Source organism: Otolemur garnettii, unplaced genomic scaffold (assembly GCF_000181295.1).
Source record: "Otolemur garnettii isolate 467f Iridium unplaced genomic scaffold, OtoGar3 scaffold00033, whole genome shotgun sequence".
In the NCBI taxonomy this organism is placed as follows: Eukaryota; Metazoa; Chordata; class Mammalia; order Primates; family Galagidae; genus Otolemur; species Otolemur garnettii.
In genome coordinates, this window is record NW_003852428.1 from 9398571 (window position 1) to 9417203 (window position 18633).

The 18633-nt window shown below is 43.4% G+C and overlaps 1 protein-coding gene and 1 pseudogene across 2 annotated transcripts in view; one reads left to right on the forward strand and one right to left on the reverse strand.

Annotated features, from left to right (window-relative positions):
* The window catches only part of MYO10 (myosin X), a 226720-nt gene that overhangs the window by 4995 nt on the left and 203092 nt on the right, over positions 1-18633 (forward strand). The window lies entirely within an intron of this gene.
* LOC100962164 lies at positions 2420-3669 on the reverse strand (annotated as a pseudogene). The gene has a single exon (XR_153572.3). The product of XR_153572.3 is annotated as a eukaryotic translation initiation factor 3 subunit G pseudogene (transcript).

Below are 18633 nucleotides of genomic sequence, written 5' to 3' on the forward strand. Positions count from 1 at the left end.
CGGCAGGGAAGGACTGCGTCTTCCCATGGCATGTGGCCTGCTGTTCTCCCAGAATCAGGGGCAGATCGGCTGGGGCAGGGCCTTTACTCTTTAACCAGAGTGGTGCAGGAGAGAGAAGGGTGTTGGCTTTCCCAGCTCCACTGGCTCTAAGTGGCTTCCCCTTTGAGGACATGAACCATGAACATGCACTCTGCTGTTGTGACTGACAGGACAGGACGCAGAGTACCTTATTATCAATGAGTTTCAGTATTTTGGATTCAGAGAAACTGGTATGTGGCATTTTCCTGTCACTAATTTGTAGGGGACTTTCAAGAATGAGCCACCAGTGAAAGAAATCTCTATTAAGCTTGGCTCCTTGCCTAGCCACCCCTAGGCTGAGTGAAAAGTGCCTCCTCTTAGCAGAAAGGCCTGGCTCCCCCCTCACCCCCTGGGGCATGGCAGCCAGGTGGTCTGACCTTCCTGGGCTTTCAGTCCTCTGGTCGTAAACGAGGATGAGAGTGTCTACCTTGCATACTTATCTGCAGAATTTAAGATAAGATTTACAGAGCACTTGGCACAGAGAAGGTGAGTAATAACAAAAGGCTGGTTTTGATAACTGTACTTACAAATTCAGACTGAGTGGCCTCTGATGGTGAATGAAATAGCAGTACTTGTGGGTGCAGGGAACTCTCCACCTTAAAGCTGTTCTCCGGTATTGTTTCCCGTGCTGGACTGCACGTATTTGCTTTCTTTTTTTCTAGTTTATACACTTCTGGCAGACTTTGTATTTCCAGAATTCTGTCTGAAACATGTTCTTACTGCTTTTAAAATCCAGCTCGCATTCCTTAGTTTGGTTTTCAAGGCCTCCTGATCTCGAAACTCCCTCTTCATTCTTTCCTGCACGTGATCCCACTCCACAGGTTCTGTTACCCAGTTCTGCACCGTCCTTTGTGGTCCTCGCTGCGGATTGAGTGTCCCACATGTCTGGCTCTTTTTTGCAACCGTCTCTGACCGGTCTAGTTCATGGTGACCCCTGTTCTCTTTCCTTGCTCTCTCTGGGTCTTGTTAGAAGGAGTTTACTGTTGTCAGACAGATGCTTTACCCTCTGTACCAACCTCTGCCCCACTTTTCAGGTGAGTAAATTGAGCCTCAAGAGGTTAAATAGGTCACTTATAAATAAATCTTATCACCTTGTTTGCACTGAAAGGTCCTCAAGGTTGGGATGCAATCCTTGGATAGCAAGTATTTCCCTCAAAGCACAGATTCTTTTGCAGGGGAGGAAAGATGCTTCCAACCTTGATTATGAAGCATTTCACAGTTCTTTGAAGGCAATAATAAATATGGCTGGTGTTTATTGGGTATGGTCAGCCATTTGTGTTTGTGGATTTTGCGTTGGTGGATTCAACCAACCACAGATCGAAAATATTTGGAAAAAAATTCCAGGCTCGGCGCCTATGGCTCAAATGGCTAAGGCGCCAGCCACGTACACCTAAGGTGGTGGGTTGGAACCCAGCCTGGGCCTGCCAAACAACAATGACGGCTGCAACCAAAAAATAGCCGGGCGTTGTGGTGGGTGCTGTGGTCCCAGCCACTTGGGAGGCTGAGGCAGGAGACTTGCTTGAGCCCAGGAGTTGGAGGTTGCTGTGAGCTATGATGCCACAGTACTCTACCCAGGGGGGTAGCTTGAGGCTCTGTCTCAAAAAAAAAAAAAAAAAAGAAAGAAAAGAAAAAAATTGCAGCTCTACTGAACAAGTACAGAATTTTTCTGCAGATTTTGGTATCTGTGGGAGGTTTTAGAACCAATTTCCCATAAATAAGTGGGACAACTATACTTACCATGTGCCAGGCACCTTGCTAAGCATTCTACATTTAGTAACTCACTCAATCCATTTAACAACCCTATGAGTAAGGCTGTGTAATTGTAAGCAGTTCATAGATGAAGAAAGCAAGGCTCAGAGAGGTTAAGTAACTGGCTTGGTGTTGCACAGCTAGCAAATGATAGTCAGGATTTGAACCCAGGCAAGCTATGTCCAGAGCCATGGCAAATTCTTCACCGCCCTGCTTTTTGTCCTGATGGCATCATTTGCCATAAACGTACATCATCTTTTCTAGGCTCTTTGATGGGGTGTCCTATACAGCAGGACAATGATTTTCAAGTTGAAAACTGCATGGGAGTTTGGGAAAACAAGTTGTTCATACCCTAGGAACCCTGAAAACCCTTCAGGAAAATGTTAATCTGCTTTTGAACATGTCCCTAATTTGTATTTGGTATCTAAAGTTAGTGGCCCAACCTCATGACAACACTAGGAAGATTTACATAACAAGGCACTTAGAAAACGGGATTTCTGAGAAGTGTTTATTTTACTAAAAGACAAGGTAGGACGCTCCAATTCGATCAATTATTGTGTATTCTTTGAGGTACCCTGATAGCATCTTCTTCTTTTTTTTTTTTTTTTTTGCATCTTGAGCCTTTTTATTGTCCTTGGAGCTGGAGCCCCCATCAGAGGCTGTCTCCTTTTGCCAAGGGTCCAGGGCCAAGTGGTGTGGTGGCAGCTGGCTTAGTTGGTAGATGGCTTGGCCCACTCAATATTGAGGATGAGATGATCGTAGCCAAAGCCAGATACCCCAGCAACGGCACGTGCAGCATCCTCACAGCAGTGGAAGCTTATGAAGGCAAAGCCCTTGGACTGGCCAGTGGTCTTGTCCTTAGCCAGGTAGATGCGGGAGATGGAGCCAAAGGGCCGGAAGAGCTCCTGTAGGTCGGTCTCACGTGTGTCCTCTGACAAGTTGGTGACACGGATGGTGGCATTGTCATCAGCTCTACAGTTAGGCTGCATAGACTCCCCACGGCGGCTGGCCCCATCCCGAAGGCTTGGTGGTATGTATTTCTCTGTCTTGTTCTGAGCTGCCTGCACAAGCTCCAGCTCTCCTGGCAGCTTTTCTTTCTCGCCAGTGGACAGGCCCAGCTGCTCCTCTAGTTCCTTCTGCATGGGCCCCAAGGTGTCCTTGTAGGGGCAATGGGTGGTCCAGTGGTCTCCCTTGCAGATGCGGCAGGACACTATCTTCTGGCCCTTGACTTTGTTCATTGGGTCCTCCTCCTCCTGGCAGTTCAGGTCCTTTTTGCTGGTGATGAATGTCATAGAGACATCATCACTAACAGTAGTGGTGGCCACATCGGGCCCTGGGGGGTCAAACTCTGAGTTCCCAAACTTCTTCTAGTTCTTCCTCCTCGCAACTGCCTTGGAGACCTTCCGTGTCTCAATCCTGAAGGTGCAGACAATATTGAACTTCTTGCCATCATCATCTATCTTGTACTCGGTCACTGTCTTTATGTTGCCATTGATGACCTCCTTGGGAGGTGGCAGTGGAGCTCCGGGCAGTAGCTTGGGCTCTGGGCTGGTGTCTCCAGTGATCAGAGGGAGCCCCGTGAGGAGCTCACTGGTGACACATTTGTCGTCCTCTCCCTCCTCTTCCACCTGGTCAGCCCAGCTTGGCTTCAAATCAAAGTCTCCGGTCGGCATTTCAGAAAGTCTTTTGATTAAACAATCTGACTGCGTTGTCAGTTTCTTCATATCAGTTGTGTTTTGTCAGTTTATTATTTAGCTCATGGAGTGATCAGGACCACACCTCAGATTGTTTCTCAAAGAGCACTTTTTGAACGAAACATTTTGCTGCCTTGCTAAGAGAAAACGCATCGCTAGACCTAATCTAACATCTCATGTCACGTGACAACGTGTCATCTGACTCTGCCAGTTACAGGAAAATGTGTTAAGAGTTCTTGGGGCAAAGCTAGGACAGGTCTGTTGACATATAGCCAGGGCAAGGGAGTGCTGCGTGGACGTCATCTAGCTAATAGCTCTTCCTGCACCCAGGCTTCTGTATCTGCTCTTAAGGATTAAAATTTCCTCTGTATAAAATCATTTAAGTTATGGTAATTTAAAAAATGACATACTTCTGTTACAAAGGAAAAGGCGGGCAAGGTTGAATTTTTGTGCTTTAGGGTAGGGATGTTGACCTTTACTATCTGTTGATACTTTAAGGGCAAAGATAAGACGAGATTTGTGGATGTTGGACTACAATGGTTTTGTTTTTTTTTTTTTTTTGTAAGTGGGTTTTTCACCCAATATTGAGTCCCAAAAGAATTTCATCAGTTTAAAAAATGTCTGTGCTTTGTTTAGGGGGCAATCAGTTAATGGCATGTGAATCAATTAATATGTGAGTTATATGGGTACATTGTACAGAGAGGTGGCCTGACTCTATGAATAGTCTGTGCTCATCAGATCTACTTGTTAAAATTCTTTGTTAAAAGAAATTCATCCAAGTGATATGTGCTTATTTCTGGGGACACCATGTATAAATTTTTGCTTTTTATTAGCTTAGGCCCAGGACAAAGGTCCTAGCCCTGCCCATTCTTCCGGGAATATATCATTAGATGATGATTTTAGGTTGTTGCCAGAAAATAGAAGATAAACACATTTATACCTAGATCATTGCATGCATGTTTCTTTCTTTCTTTTTTTTTTGAAACAGAGTCTCACTATGTTGCCCTTGGTAGAGTGCTATGGCATCACAGCTCACAGCAACTTCTAACTCTTGAGCTTAAATGATTCCCTTGCCTCAGCCTCCCAAGTAGCTGGGACTACGGGCGCCCACCACGATGCCTGGCTATTTTTTTGTTGTTTTAGCAGGCGGGGCCAGGTTTGAACCTGCCTGTTTCGGTGTATGTGGCCGGTGCCCTAATCACTGAGTTGCCTGCCGGTGCCAAGCCACACATGTTTATTTTTTGAGGATAAAATTTTCCAGGAGCAGAAATGTTTGATCAAAGAGTTTGCAGATTTTGGGGTTATTTGGCAGCAGTAGTTTTAGAGTTTCAGAGTTGTCAGAGCAGCTTTTAGTGGGCACAGGGGAGATACCCCGGTCATGATTTATTTATGAGTCCAGGGATTTTGTAACTTCTCACTGGAATTTTAATGAAATGCATTAGGTTACTAGGTATGTATTTAGAATTGAGAGTGTTCTTGTTTTAAATACAAAGTTTTTGATAAACATATTTACTGTATTTTTCGATATATTTTTCTCTGTATTCTTAAATTCATTTTTTTCTTTCTTTAATCCTGAATATGAATATGCAATAAGTTTAGAAAATTTAGAAAATGTCACAATAAATGACAAAAAGAATCTTTCTTGGTCCTACGCTTAATGTTTCGTGGTAAATGCTTTGCGACTTTATTTCTACGCCATATACATTTTGGTTCAAACACACCTGTGGTTGTGGCGACCAAATAAATGATCACACAAGACACGGATTGCCAGTTCACGCTGTAGTAAGTATGATGTTTAATCCTCTATATGTGATGTTTTCACTTAATAGTTGACTGAGAAAGCTTTGAACGTCAAGAAACTTGTAGGCATATGGGAAGCCCCCTGTCATTGGTGGGGCAGGAGCCCCAGATCACATTTCTAAATATTTAAAAGTTATAAGCCTAGCTCACACACTGGTAAGTAAACTGTCGTCTATTCTACCTTGACAAATAAACCTTGCCTAGGACAGAATCGAAAAACATTATTGCTGAAAAGCAGCAAATTATCAAAGATGAATGAATGTAATTATAGTTGCACATGTTTGGGTGGTCTGTTGATGAGCCAGTGATGTTTGCATGGGAAATAACGATATGTACTCCCTAATCTATTTTCCATAAATCTATTTTTATTCTCCATATTTTAGCAAAATCACTAGCTGGATGGTTATAGTGAAGAAATTCACAGTAATTTATGTTTTATGGACAATAATGCCAAAGGGAAAAACCTTTCTTTTTTTTTGAGACAGAGCCTCAAGCTAGCTATCCCCTTGGGTAGAGTGCTGTGGCATCACAGCTCATAGCAACCTCCTACTCCTGGGCTTAAGTAATTCTCTTGCCTCAGCCTCCCAAGTAGCTGGGACTACAGGTGCCTGCCACAATGCCTGGCTAGTTTTTCGTTGTAGTTGTCATTGTTTGGCAGGCCCAGGCTGGGTTTGAACCCGCCAGCTCTGGTGTATGTCATTGGACCCCTTAGCTGCCTGAGCTACAGACACCACCCGGAAAAACCTTTCTTGAGTCATTGTGGTTCTTAGCGGGTTCTTTTATTCATTGAAGGCCTGCTTTTCTAAGGCAAGATAGTAGTTGCTTATGTGCCAATAAAATGTATGGCAATGTTTAGATTCAAAACAAAGGGATAATTATGTGTGATAGATTATTGGTTGTAAGAATTGCTACACAATATTTTAATTTCATTATGCAAATTAAGTATCCCTAATTAGAAAATCTGAAATTCGAAAAGCTCCAAAACCTGAAATTTAAAAAAAAATTTACTTTTTATTGATATGTATACTAGATGTATATATTTTTAAAATAAAATATATTTTATTGATATGTATATTAGATGTATATATTTCAGGGTACATGTGATGACTTGATCTAGTCATGAAACCAAATCTGGGTAATTGGGATATCAATCACTTTGAATATCAGAGCAGCACCTTAAATGTCAGAACAGCTTATAGAGGGTACAGTGGAGATGCCCCTGTCCTGATGGCTTTATAATCCCAGGGATTTGGTAACTTCTTACTAGAATCTTAATGAAGTGCATTGATTAGCAGAGGAAGTTAGCTTGTGACATTAGACTTGCATTTCCACTTTTAGGTCTTCTGTGAGCCAGAGGGGAGGAGAAAGGCCATTTCTTTCTGTTAGTTACAAGCAAGGTTGTTGACTCATATCGCCTGCCTCCCCTGCCCCAGCCTCTCTGTCCCAGCATGGTTAGGGATGTTCCTTTAAGACCAAAGGTCACGCAAGGGGCCAGGCTATACACTGCCCGGGGAACCATTGGATATGTAGTTGGAGAATTGTTTGCATGGGCTTTAAAATTTTTTTTATTTCTTTGCATTATAGTGTCCTTGTGAGTTAACTCTGGGCAACAACAGTTGGCAGATGGTTGCTATTCTAACCACGGAGATTTAAATAACACACAACCGTATTAGGGTGTGTATGTAGGGGGTGAGCATGTCTTTAAAGCTTATTTATTAACCTCGGAAATGTGTCTATGAACTTTGAAATAGAAATGTTTATTATACCTTTGACAACGCATATGCTGTTGTCATTTGATACAAGTTTGATTCTGTTTATTTCCACCTGCATTTTGTTTTTCTAATGCTGTGGCCCTGGGGGATTTATCCATGTGAAGGGTGAAGAAACTAGAACCTGGAGGGGGCTGGGCAACGGACCATTAGGAAAAAGCCCCAGTCTCGAAACCCACCTGCGCACATGGCCGAGCTATCTTATCTGTTCTCAGAAGCAAAAGCGCACGTGTGGACACGTTGACACTTTGCTTTTGCAGAGGGTCCTGAATACAGGGACCAGGCTTCTGCGGACGGCGTGGCTTCCTCTGTTGCCTGTGGCAGCTCGTGGTCCTGTCCTTGACTCTGGAGGCCACTGAACAAGTGGCCCATCACATACCTTTTTTTAGACTGACAAAAAGTTAAGCTGTTTCAACCTTCCCCCTTATGCTCCATTTTTACTTATATTTTTGATCGGACTTACATTTTCTAACATTCGGTGGCGGTGTTGGTGGGTTTTTTTTGCCACCACAGGCTAGATTCTCTTATTCCAGTAGCCGGTTCCAGTAGGAGGTCAGAGCTCGGGGCCGGACCTGGAGTCCGCTGGTAGTTTTCTACCTCTGATTTGTGAATGTGGGCAGGTGTGGCCTCTTAGGTCTTCTCAGCCTCGGCACCCTGGACATTGTCAGCTTGGTCAGTCTTTGTAGGGGATGGGGAATGGGCTGCCCTGTGTGTTGCACGATTTTGAGCAGCGCCTCTGGCCCCTAATCGCAGCCCCCTACTCACTGGCTGTGACAACCACATGTCTTCAGACGTGGCCAGGTACTTGCCAGAAGCTTCTTCACCCTTCCCCATCTCTACTCTTTCCTAATAGTCTCCCACGGTAGGAAATGTGGGGACACCAGACATTTATCAGTGCGGAAGGTAAATTGTGTTAGTGTCCAGACTCTGTCCGTGAGGTTCGGGCTTTACAGTCATCATTCAGGTCATGTGTTAAATTGTTCAGCCAAATCAGAATATTCCCAGCCAGCTGTACCCTCTGCCCTAAGGCGGTCTTTGGTCCCCCCTCGGGGACCCCTCACGGGACAAGTGCTCTTTGAAATCCTCTCCCTCGAGCATCAGAGAAGTATTTATTATGCTGAGTAATTAAACTGACAGTTATTCTCCAGTAGGAAAAAGAAGGTCGTGTTTTCTCAGAAAGCTTTGGGAACAGGGCAAGGTAAGTCGTGGCTACTGCCCTCCTGCCATGTATTTATTTTGTACAGTTTTATTCTGGCATACTTAAAAATATACATATAGACTCAGCTAGTGCCCAAATAGTGCAGAGAGGTCCTTCCTGTTCCCCAGCCTCCCTAGTGGTGTGTTTTACTTAATCATAGGACAAATCAAAACCAGGTATTGTATTTTAGGTTTCACCAGTTTGGCTTGCATGCGTGCACGTGTAATTCTAAATGTTATTACAGACAACGGAATCTCGTAACCACCACTCTCAATGCCGAACATTCCATGACCCTCCCTCCCTATCTCCACAGCTCCCAGCTACTTCTTACCTATTCTCCTCTGTAATTTTGTCATTTGAAAGAACTATAAAAGTGGAACCAGTGTCCTTTGAGACCAGCTCTCCTCGTCCAGTGCCTTTGCCACCCAGCGACGTTATTGCACAGGGAATTTTGCTCGTTTCGTGGCTGAGTACTGTTCCCTTGTTCAGGTACACTTAGGGTACCTTGGGTGATGCCCAGTGTCTTTCTGGGACTGACAGTTACTTCTATAATGAGCAACTCTATTTTTGTCTCATGGCTGTTAAGAGCTCAATTCTCATAGCTCTCCCTGTTAACTCCTTGTAAATTTAAGCGATGACGTCAAGGAATTTTTTGATTTGTGACTCTTTTTCTGAAATAGTTTGAGGTAGATTTAGGGAGATCGGGTGCATTTGGACTTGCTCATCGTCTTACCGACTGGCAGGTTCCTATGTCTTTACCTGAGAGGAAACGACTTTTGCACAGCGGGGCTCTTGAGGTCATTTGATGCTGTCTCGGCCCTGATCTGTTAGAGCCCCATGACCAGTACCAGGGGAGCAAATGGACATTGAAGTTCGCTACAGCCAAGACTTCTTAGGATGCCAAACAAAGGTACAATAAGGTATTCCTTTTATTTATCAGTATCTCAGTGGGACCCAGTGCTAAGTGGATTTCCTTGTCATAAGCCAAGACTTATAAGGACATCAAAAGTGGCTTTGAATCTCTGGTTCTATCCAAATTGCTGCAAATGACACTATTTCCTTCTGTTTGTGTCCGAGTAGTATGCCATGGCATTTCTATGCCACGTTTTCTTTATAACACATGAATTGATGGGCACTGAGCTGGATTCCACATCTTTGCCTTTGTGAATTCTGTTGCAATAAACATTGGAGTGCAGGTGTCTTTGTGATGAAATGACTTCATTTCCTTTGGGTATCTCAGGAATGCAATCGTAGACACTGTACATCCTCACTAAGTGGGAGCTAATAGATGGGCATGCACGAGCACAAAGCCACGTAGAGGGCACGAGAAACCAAGAACGCGGAGGCCGAAGGGGGGGGCTGAGGTAGAAACAAGCCAGGTGGGCACAGTGAAGACTGCTCTAGCGCTGGGCATACCCAACACCCCGAACTAAGCATTTTACACAATGTCTGTGGAAAAATACAGCTGCACCTCTTAATTAATATTTTAAAATTAAAAAAAAAAACAGCTTTGCATAGTGGTGGCAGCAGTGAAGGGGTCATCTTGGTAAAAGGTGTGACTAGGAAAACTAGAGTATGCAAGGGACAATCTGTGCCCAAAGGCCAGTCTGTGAAGCGCAGGGCTACCCAGGTCCCGGGCATGTGTCCCTCCCTGTGGATGAGCCGCTCTGTGAGGTGCGCTGGAGTCTGTCGGTGGCCCGGGCCTCAGTCTCATCTGTGCGGGAGGAACGCAGAGCCCTGTGCAGAAGCCGGGGAAGGATTTTCTTTCTTTAGCGTCCCTGGGGCTCTTTCATAGTGCCCACTTCTTAGTGCTTCTGGCTCTGTGCCTTACAGAAAAAAAAGAGTTGTTTTTTGAGCAAGGGCAAATAAAAACTAAAACAAAACTTAGATGTGTCCCATGTGAGAGAACTCTAACTTTTTAAATTCCCTGGGTGAGGGCCTCCTGACCTTCCAGGAATGGGCTGTCTCCAGCTATCCCAGTGCTAGGACTCCGTGTGACCTGCCCTCACCTCCCGGCCTCCTACTTCTGCCTCCACTAAACCCACCTCCCCATCTTGCTTCCTTTTCCTGTAGCATTTAAAGTCTAAGCCGAGGCTGTTCTGAGCCCTACGGAGACACTGGCTATGCTGCTCGCACCACTAGGTTCTGTGTCCAAGTCAAGTGAAAGGATTCCCCCACACACTCATATTCTTTCTCCAGAACTCCTGGTTTACATGAGACATGTCTACACCGAGCATGCGTATAAAGTGTGTCTCATGTTCTAGCAACATATCGGTCAGCTGTTCTCGCTCAGGAATTAAAGAGAGGTGGACTTTTTGTTTAAACTAGTTTGTATACTTATGATAAACCTAATATGTATTAGATTTAGCATTGGCATTTTAGGTTCCCCAGCTGAGGCAGTCATAGCAGTTGGCTTGGGATATAAACTCTCTTACCAAGGCCTTTTTGCCTAAGGGTTTTTGCATAGATCTAGCAGGTACATGATTCTCTGTGAAGAAACGAATGGAGTCTTAGGCCCTATTTAGAGTTGTTTTTTTTTAAAAAGACAGAAGCAGCCTCCCTGCCTTTCCACACGCGCTTGCCTTGTTAGGATAGGGTCATCAGAATACTGCTTCGTCAGTCCTAGGAACTGCATTTCCAAAAGATGTTCATTTCTTAGGGGTTGAAAAGTAGGTATCAAGTACAACTTCAAGTATATGAAGTTCAGGTGCAGACTATAAATTCTGCCATTAATCTTTCTGGAGCTTGAAAACCGATGGAATTCATCAATGAAATGATTCTCATGCATTTTCAGTTGTAATATTTCCCCCTTGTCTTTGGGCAGATCTGGTAGGTTAGTTTACTGCATTTTACATTCTCTTAGAAAAGGCCAGTTCTCTTTCTAATAAAATATTTCAAAGATGGAATCTCCCATTGGTTTTAAAGTATGAAGCTGAAGAAGAAAACATCTGATGAAATGAGCTGTTGGTTATGCGGTTCAGATGCTGCTGTACGATATTCTGGAGCATAAACAAGGCAGAGGTTCTTTGCATATGTTGTGGCAGGTAATTGCTGCAGCTGTCTTTTCACCCTGGTTATAATGTTTTCTAGTGTTTTACTACAAAAAGTTAAAATGTGAGTCATTAGCTCTAAGAATAAAAATGGAAAGCAAGAACAGTTCTAGGTTGGTTTCGTCAGGCCGGTGGATTGTGTGTAGTGTTAAAATGTGCTTCTGAAATCGAAAAATCTCTTTCAAGGAGTTCCAAGGGCTTTTTAGGGGAATGTCATTTTATCTTTCTTCTCACGTTATCTTTGAGATTTCCAGTAAATGTCTTTTACTCTGAGACACCTGAGTGAGGTTACTTTACCCAAGATCCACCATCAAATGATGGGGTCAGAGATACCACTTAGGTTGATGTGTCCTTTCTGTCTCTCAAAATCTCCATTGTCACCTAAACCTCCGCCACATCCCGAACTGAATCTCTGGAGTTGGCATGTCCTGAGACACGGTGAAATGAGATATCCTCAGAATGAAGGCCCATGTGAGGGTTTTCTTTTGCCTTGTAACGACATGGTTGATGAAATTGACCAGATAGTCTCTCATGAACAGCAGAATTTTGGAAGGGTATTTTAAGAGATAGATAGTATCTCCTGTCTTTGTCATAACTCAGCTTAGGAAAATACTACCTTTTTTTTTTTACAAAAAAGTTAAATTTTTGTATTTTAGCAGTACTCATTCAAGTCAGAAGTTTGTCAAGGGAAGGACAAATGGTGTGTACTTAGGATTTGGTACAGCGCAGGATTTTGGCCACAGTTTGAACAAATGGAACAGCCTTGCGGTGTAGCCATCGTGCTGTCCGCTCAGCTTCTGTGCAGCTGCATTTTTATTTATCCATCTTTCATATTAACTTGTGTAAATTTGTGGAACACTTACCACGGGCTGGGACTGGGCAGAATTTTTTACGTGAGTTCATTTAATCTGTCCAATAGCCCTTACTCGATTATACTTTTGTCACCTCCATTTTATATATGAGAATACAGAGTTGTAGAGAAGTTAAGCTACTTGCCCAAGTTCACAGCTGCCCAAGTTCACGCACCTGGGGAGGGGTAGATGCGGACCCCCAAAGGTCTGGCTCTAAGAGGCGAGTCTTCACTGGGGAGGATGGCAGTGGTTCTTGTGGGTTTGTGAAGGTGAAGAGTCTGTCTGTGGAACCTTCAGGAACATGTATGTGTTTCTTGGTGCAGAGCAGACTCATGCAATACAAGCCCGGGAGGAATTAACTGTTTTTCTCAGTGACTGGAATGAGGAATAGAAATGTTTCTATAATCAGAGAAAGCAAAAACACAGACCTCCTTGTTTTTGTGAGGGCAGCAACTCAACACTCATCTTGAATGATGGGCAGTTTGTAGGAATTCTGTTCTGGGAGAAAATTCAAGAAGAGTTTTAATGAAATTTTTGGGTTTCCGGGGCGCACACATTGAATGCTAAGGTCACATGGAATAGCCTAAATCTTTTTTCTGGACTTTGTCTGTTTCTGGTAAACTCCAGATTCCCACGAAATGATGTTAAGAGAAAGTTGTTTGCTTTGGAATCTGTGCGCAGCTTGCAAATCTTGCTTGCTATCTGAGGAGCTGACGCTTCTGTCTCCCTTTCTGTCTCCCTGGAAGATGTAACTGACACACTGCTGTCTAGTCACAGCTTTGGGCTTTGGGCTTGTTCCCGTCTTCCTCACCCCAGATGGATAAAAGTGCTGTTTCATTCAAGTTAAGGGTAAAAATTTTAAGAAGCCATCTTGGAAATCAACTTTCCTTCTACCTGAATGAGATGTTTAAAAGGTGATGGACTGTTTACATTTAAATCAACTTTCCAAAACTGTAATTCCGTTAAGGTGGTGATACTTGATAGCTGCTAGTGTTTTTTCATTTCTAAGGAATACAGGCTTTTTGGTTTAAGAAGGAAATGGCCAGTGTGGTTAGATCAGCAGATGTAACCACGTCTTTATTCTTTGCCACGAAGTATGTAGCCCGGATATTGTTAAGAGCTGGGTACCTCATTAGGGACAGGGTCAGAATGATGGTTTATTATTTATTTATTTTTTTAAATTTCAGATTAATATGAGGGCACAAATGATTGGGTTACTATGTTTCCATTTGTTAGGTAAAGTCCCTGTTGGACTCATGCCCCACACCCAGGAGGTGTGTGCCGCATACCCTTTCCTTGTGCCCATTACGGAAGAACACACCTATCCTCCTCCCTCCTTCTCTCTCCCCCCTCCCTTGTTCTTCCCTCCCTTGTCCCCCACTCCCGCCAACTTGAATTAAATTGAGTTTTCTCTTGTACGGGCATGGATTAGTTCATAGAGTGGCTTCATAGTCGTATTGAACATACTGGATACTTGCTTTTCCATTCTTGTGGTACTTTATTAAGAAGAGTGTGTACACTCAGGATTTATATAGAAGAGTAGTTCTCCACGAGGGGCACTTGTCTCTCCAGGGGGACATTTAGCACTACCTGGAGACATGTTTGGTGGTTACCCCTGGCACGAGGAAGGCATGGTTGGTATTTGGTATCTGCAAGGAGGAGTCAAAGATGCTGTTAAACCTTTCTGATTGTACAGGGCAGCCCCCAAAGTAGAGATGGATCTGGTCCAAAATGTCAATTGCGTCGAGATTGAGAAATGCTGATACAGAAACTTGAATTGTCTCTATCAGAGGCTACCCTGTTGTGTTTAGTTATTTTAATGCTTTGTGTTTTCTAAGTAAAATCGTTACTCCTAGAGTAACTTCCTGGAGTCTACCTTGAGAGGTGTGTGTGAATGAAGCGTTCATCTGATTTTTATTAATTTTCCTGTCTTTATTATATTTAGCGTAACTTAGCTATGTGTCTAGATCTGTAGCTGTGTCTTAGTGGTACTTATTCCAACATGGATTTCTGTGGCGCTAGGGAATTGTTGGGATAGAAAGTCATTTTTCTTTTTTTTCCGTAGGCCTTCTTTTTGAATATGAAGTTTCACTTATCCTAAGAAGTAAAGGAATAGACAATAGAAACCTGATAAGTGTATTTCTGAGATGAAAGAAAAACAGAAGGCCAGCATGAGCAATCTTATCCTCTACTCTGGGGACCTCTTCCTGTCATTTGATTATTTGGTCAGTTACCGAATACTCAGGCATCCACCCTGATAATGCCAGAGGCAGCCTCTTTGAATGGAGTAAGTGAACCTTTACCAACCAGCGCCACTCCTTCTCTTTTCTTTTCCTCTTCTCCCAGTTTTGATGAGTAAGTGTGTGATTTTTCTTTCTGCTTAATTTTCAGCAAGCGTGTTGTTTTCTTGCCAGACACAGTAATGATTCATTCTAAAAGCTTGGTAGGGGCAGGTGAATCAGCAGGCCAAACTCTTTATTTGCTGACAGTAAATAGAAGACTGCTTATCAGTTTGACTGCTCTCATCAAATCTTTAGGCTGGAGGAAAATGAAGTTGGATCATCTTAAAGTTCCTGGATTTAATCCGTGATTTAGGAATGACTTCTTTTCGTGTTTTTCCTTGGCTGTTTTCCCCCTTCTTTTCAGATTAAAAGAAAATAATTTAATCTGATTTGTATCGACTTCATGGCTTTTGGGCATTGGAAGATGCTAAAAATAAGACATCTTTCTAGAGGAAGTTTGGTGACATGCATGCTTTGTTGATTGAGAAAAATTTAAATAGAAAGACTCTTTGGGGCTCCAAATGGGGTATTTAATTTGTTAGATCAAGAGTCTGCACGCTGTCTATTCGTGGTGAAATTAATTTGCTAAGTGGATAATTTGTGAGCATCACCTGACCCTGATGTGGCAGAATTAAAGTCTCTAGAGATAGGTGAAGTTCATGGTAGAAATCTAGGCTTGATAGGTTGGTAATGAGGCCTCAGCAATGACATCTTTACCAAGAACTTAATACTTAGGGGGCCAAGTGATTCCACCTGTAGGAGATATGCCTCAAGTATCGATTCACCAGCTCTGTTAATTCAGATTAATGATAAGAAACGTGAGGATGGTGAGTGATTTCTTTGTACTGCCCATTAAAGACTGATGTTCACAGAATTCATTGGGATTGACTTGGCCATTCACTTGGGGCCTCTGATGTGAGTCTAAGGCTGTCCCAGCAGATAGGAGGACTCCTACCTCCGCCATTTCTGAGCTGATGATGACGCAGAGAGGGAGCCAAGGACACCGAGGAAATGTGATTAACTGATGCACCTTGGACGATCCCTCAGATTTATCTAGAAACTATAAACATTAAAACAAATAATAGCAACAATAATAGAGGACACCTATGGGCACTTATTTGGCGCCATTTGCTGTACAAGATGAGCCCTCTTTATACAGACAGTATCTTGTCGACTCCTCTGCATGTTAAGAACCATTTTTACCCTGTAAAGTTGAATAACCTGTGGGTTAGAAAGGGTTAAGTAGCTCCCAGAGACACACAGCTAGACGGGACTCCGTGTGTCTTGGCTTCTCTCGCACCTGTGTGTTCGTTGATTCTCTCCCAAGTTGGTATCTTAAGAGCTTATCACAGCTCTCATGGGTAGGTGGCTTCTCTGTCCCAAGGACTGATGGTGCTTTTTATAAAATATTTGCAATTTTTCTAGTGCTGTATGATCCTACACTAGGTAGCAATTATATTTCAAGGTTATTGTCGTGGCTTGGGTACCGAGTTTAGGGTGTGTTTTGTCTAGAATTCCCTCAAATGGAGGACAGACATGTCTTGGGCTAGAAACTCATTCATATACAAGCAAAAGAAAAATAGTGGTCTGCAGAATTAGTGGTGACACAGACGGGCCACGTCAGTTTTGTTGGGTGTCACTGGTCCTAATGAGGTGACAGTTGGGGGATGCACTAATTTGTTTTTCCAGTGACCACTATCTGATGGTATAGACTTGCCAATAATGGATATTAGGTTCTCATCAATGACAGGGTCCTGCAAGCTTGGTCGGGTGTTCAGCAGGAGCTCCAGCAAGAGCTCTAGAAGGGTCCGGGAAGGTTGTCACAGGTTGGAATCATGTGGAGTGGCAGTGAAGGAAGGCCATGTGGCCAGCAAACGGGGTCAGCAGAGCCAGCTCTCGGAGTGGTTGCCCTCATCCTGGCTGCCCACATGATCCTACTTATTTGATAAAGCACCTTGGTCTGTACACAGCTTCCTATAGGACCTCTAGGAGGAAATGATAAGGTCTTTATTGCACACAGAGTTGCTCCTCCTCCTTTGCCTTTCCAGACCCTCCTTGCTACCAAAGCTGAGGTCCCCAGGTACCTGCTTCCAGGGAGCAGCCCAAGCTAGCTGAGTGTGTTGCATTGTTTCTTGTCTGAACTTTAATCCTATAAAAGACACGGAGAGCAGGAACCCATGTGATTAAAGTCATCATTCCCTCTCCTGGTGCCTGTTGGCTCTCTCCCCTGGTCTTTTGGGGCAACTACATCCCAACCTTCTCCCACCTCCATTCCATACTTCACGTTCCACTGTAGTTCAGGCTCTGGCTTACCTGTTGCACCTGAGTCCTGATTTTTGCCAACCTTATTTCAATACTTATCTGTGTATCCTAGTTTTAACTTAACTCTCTTGTTCTGACTCAAGATATTGTGGGTTCCTAGCCATGTCTATACACCACATCACATATCTGCTGTGGTCACTGCCAAGGTTGACCCTGCTTCTGTGCTGGACTGTCCTCTACTTTCTGCCTTCCCTGGCATTCTCAGCCTGGCCACCTGCACGGTTGTGACGTGCCACCACCCAGGGGGGTCCTGGTGATGATGTGTTTTTTCATCCTCCTTCTTCAGCTGAACTATCACTGAGCAGATGCAGTTTTGTAAAAGATTGCTGCATTCACAAAACTGTAAAGAAAGCTATTCTCCAATACCAGTGACATGGATTGTTTAGTCTTGAGTTTCAGACAGCCATACAAAGAGAAGCAGAAAATTGTAGTTTGCCATGTTCCTGAGCAATTTGGATTCAGAAAGCCTGGATTCCTTGCAGAGTAACCGAGTGTGCCCCTGTCTGCTTTATTGGTAGTCAAATAATACTTGACTGTTATTCAAGATTTGGATTTATCAATTTGCAAGAGTTTTAAGAGAAAAGCAATAGCAGCCTGTACTTTTTATGTCCTGAGTTTTTAGCCCCTTCGAATGCAGAGTATGAAAATGGTTTGTTTCGTAACTGGGATAAAGAATGGATTGATATTTGTGTCTGATGTCAGTCACAAAAGAAGGCCAGACCTGTGAGAGAAATGTAAGCTCCTTTCTTGCTGAACTTCTTTAAAACCAGAGGGAAGATAGAATTGGCTTTTGCTTTTTATTTTTTAGAGGAACAAACAGAATTTCCTTGCATTCTGGTGTTAAGCTGGCAGGTGGCCAGAAAGAATGCCTATGGCTTAGGAGTCATCCCAAACCAAACTAACGGAAAAAGTCTGACTCGCTGGAGGCTGAAATTCAATATCACGGCGGTGACAGTGTGTGTGCATGTGTGTTGGTGGTGGGGGCAGGGTAGTAGGTGAACAAAGTCTGGAAGCCTTACCCCTTGGCAGCTATAAATAGAATACTTACTCACTTGGGTGGCAAGGGTTTTATCCTGCCATTTGGTCAGAATTACGGTATGATTTAATATATTTAATATTATGTCCAAGACTGGCCTAAAAACACACTCATTTCCCTTTTGATTGGAGCCAAGTTTAATCAAGAGCACTGGTTGACAAGCCCATTAAATAACTGAAACTTCCCTTCAAAAGATTGCTTTGAATGGAGGCATTATGTACAAAATAATGCATTCCTAAAAACCAGTATTGAGACCCAGACTCTGTGAGACCTTGTGTAAAAGGTCACAGTGTGGTGAAACGAGTCAGGTTGTGGGCAATAGGGAGTGGAGGGGACTGTGGTTAGCCGGAGCTCACAGACCTCAGACAATTAGGGTTTGCTGGTGCCGCCTTATTCTCACTTTTAAAGAGAAGCCCGAAATCTAGATTTCTGTGAAAGATCCCAATTTGTGCAATGTTGACAAGTGACTCAATGATGTTTTGGTTTTTACTGAGCAGGCTAAACAGAATTTGGCTGGGCTGGAACTTTCCTTAGATAGTGAAGGAGTGCTCCTTCCTAAGTTTGGAGCGAAGGAAGGGAATGGAATGACTTATATTTTCCTTTGGGTTAGTTTCGGTTAGTTTTAGCCTGCTTCCAAAAAAATAATCACTATAGTGTAAAGCTATTTCTAGAGGGTGGTAGCTACGTTAAATTTCTGCTTTTTTTTTTTTTGGTCTGTTTAGTCTTTTTTTTTTTGTAGAGACACTGTCTCACTTTGTCGCCCTTGGGAGAGTGTCGTGGCGTCACAGCTCACAGCAACCTCCA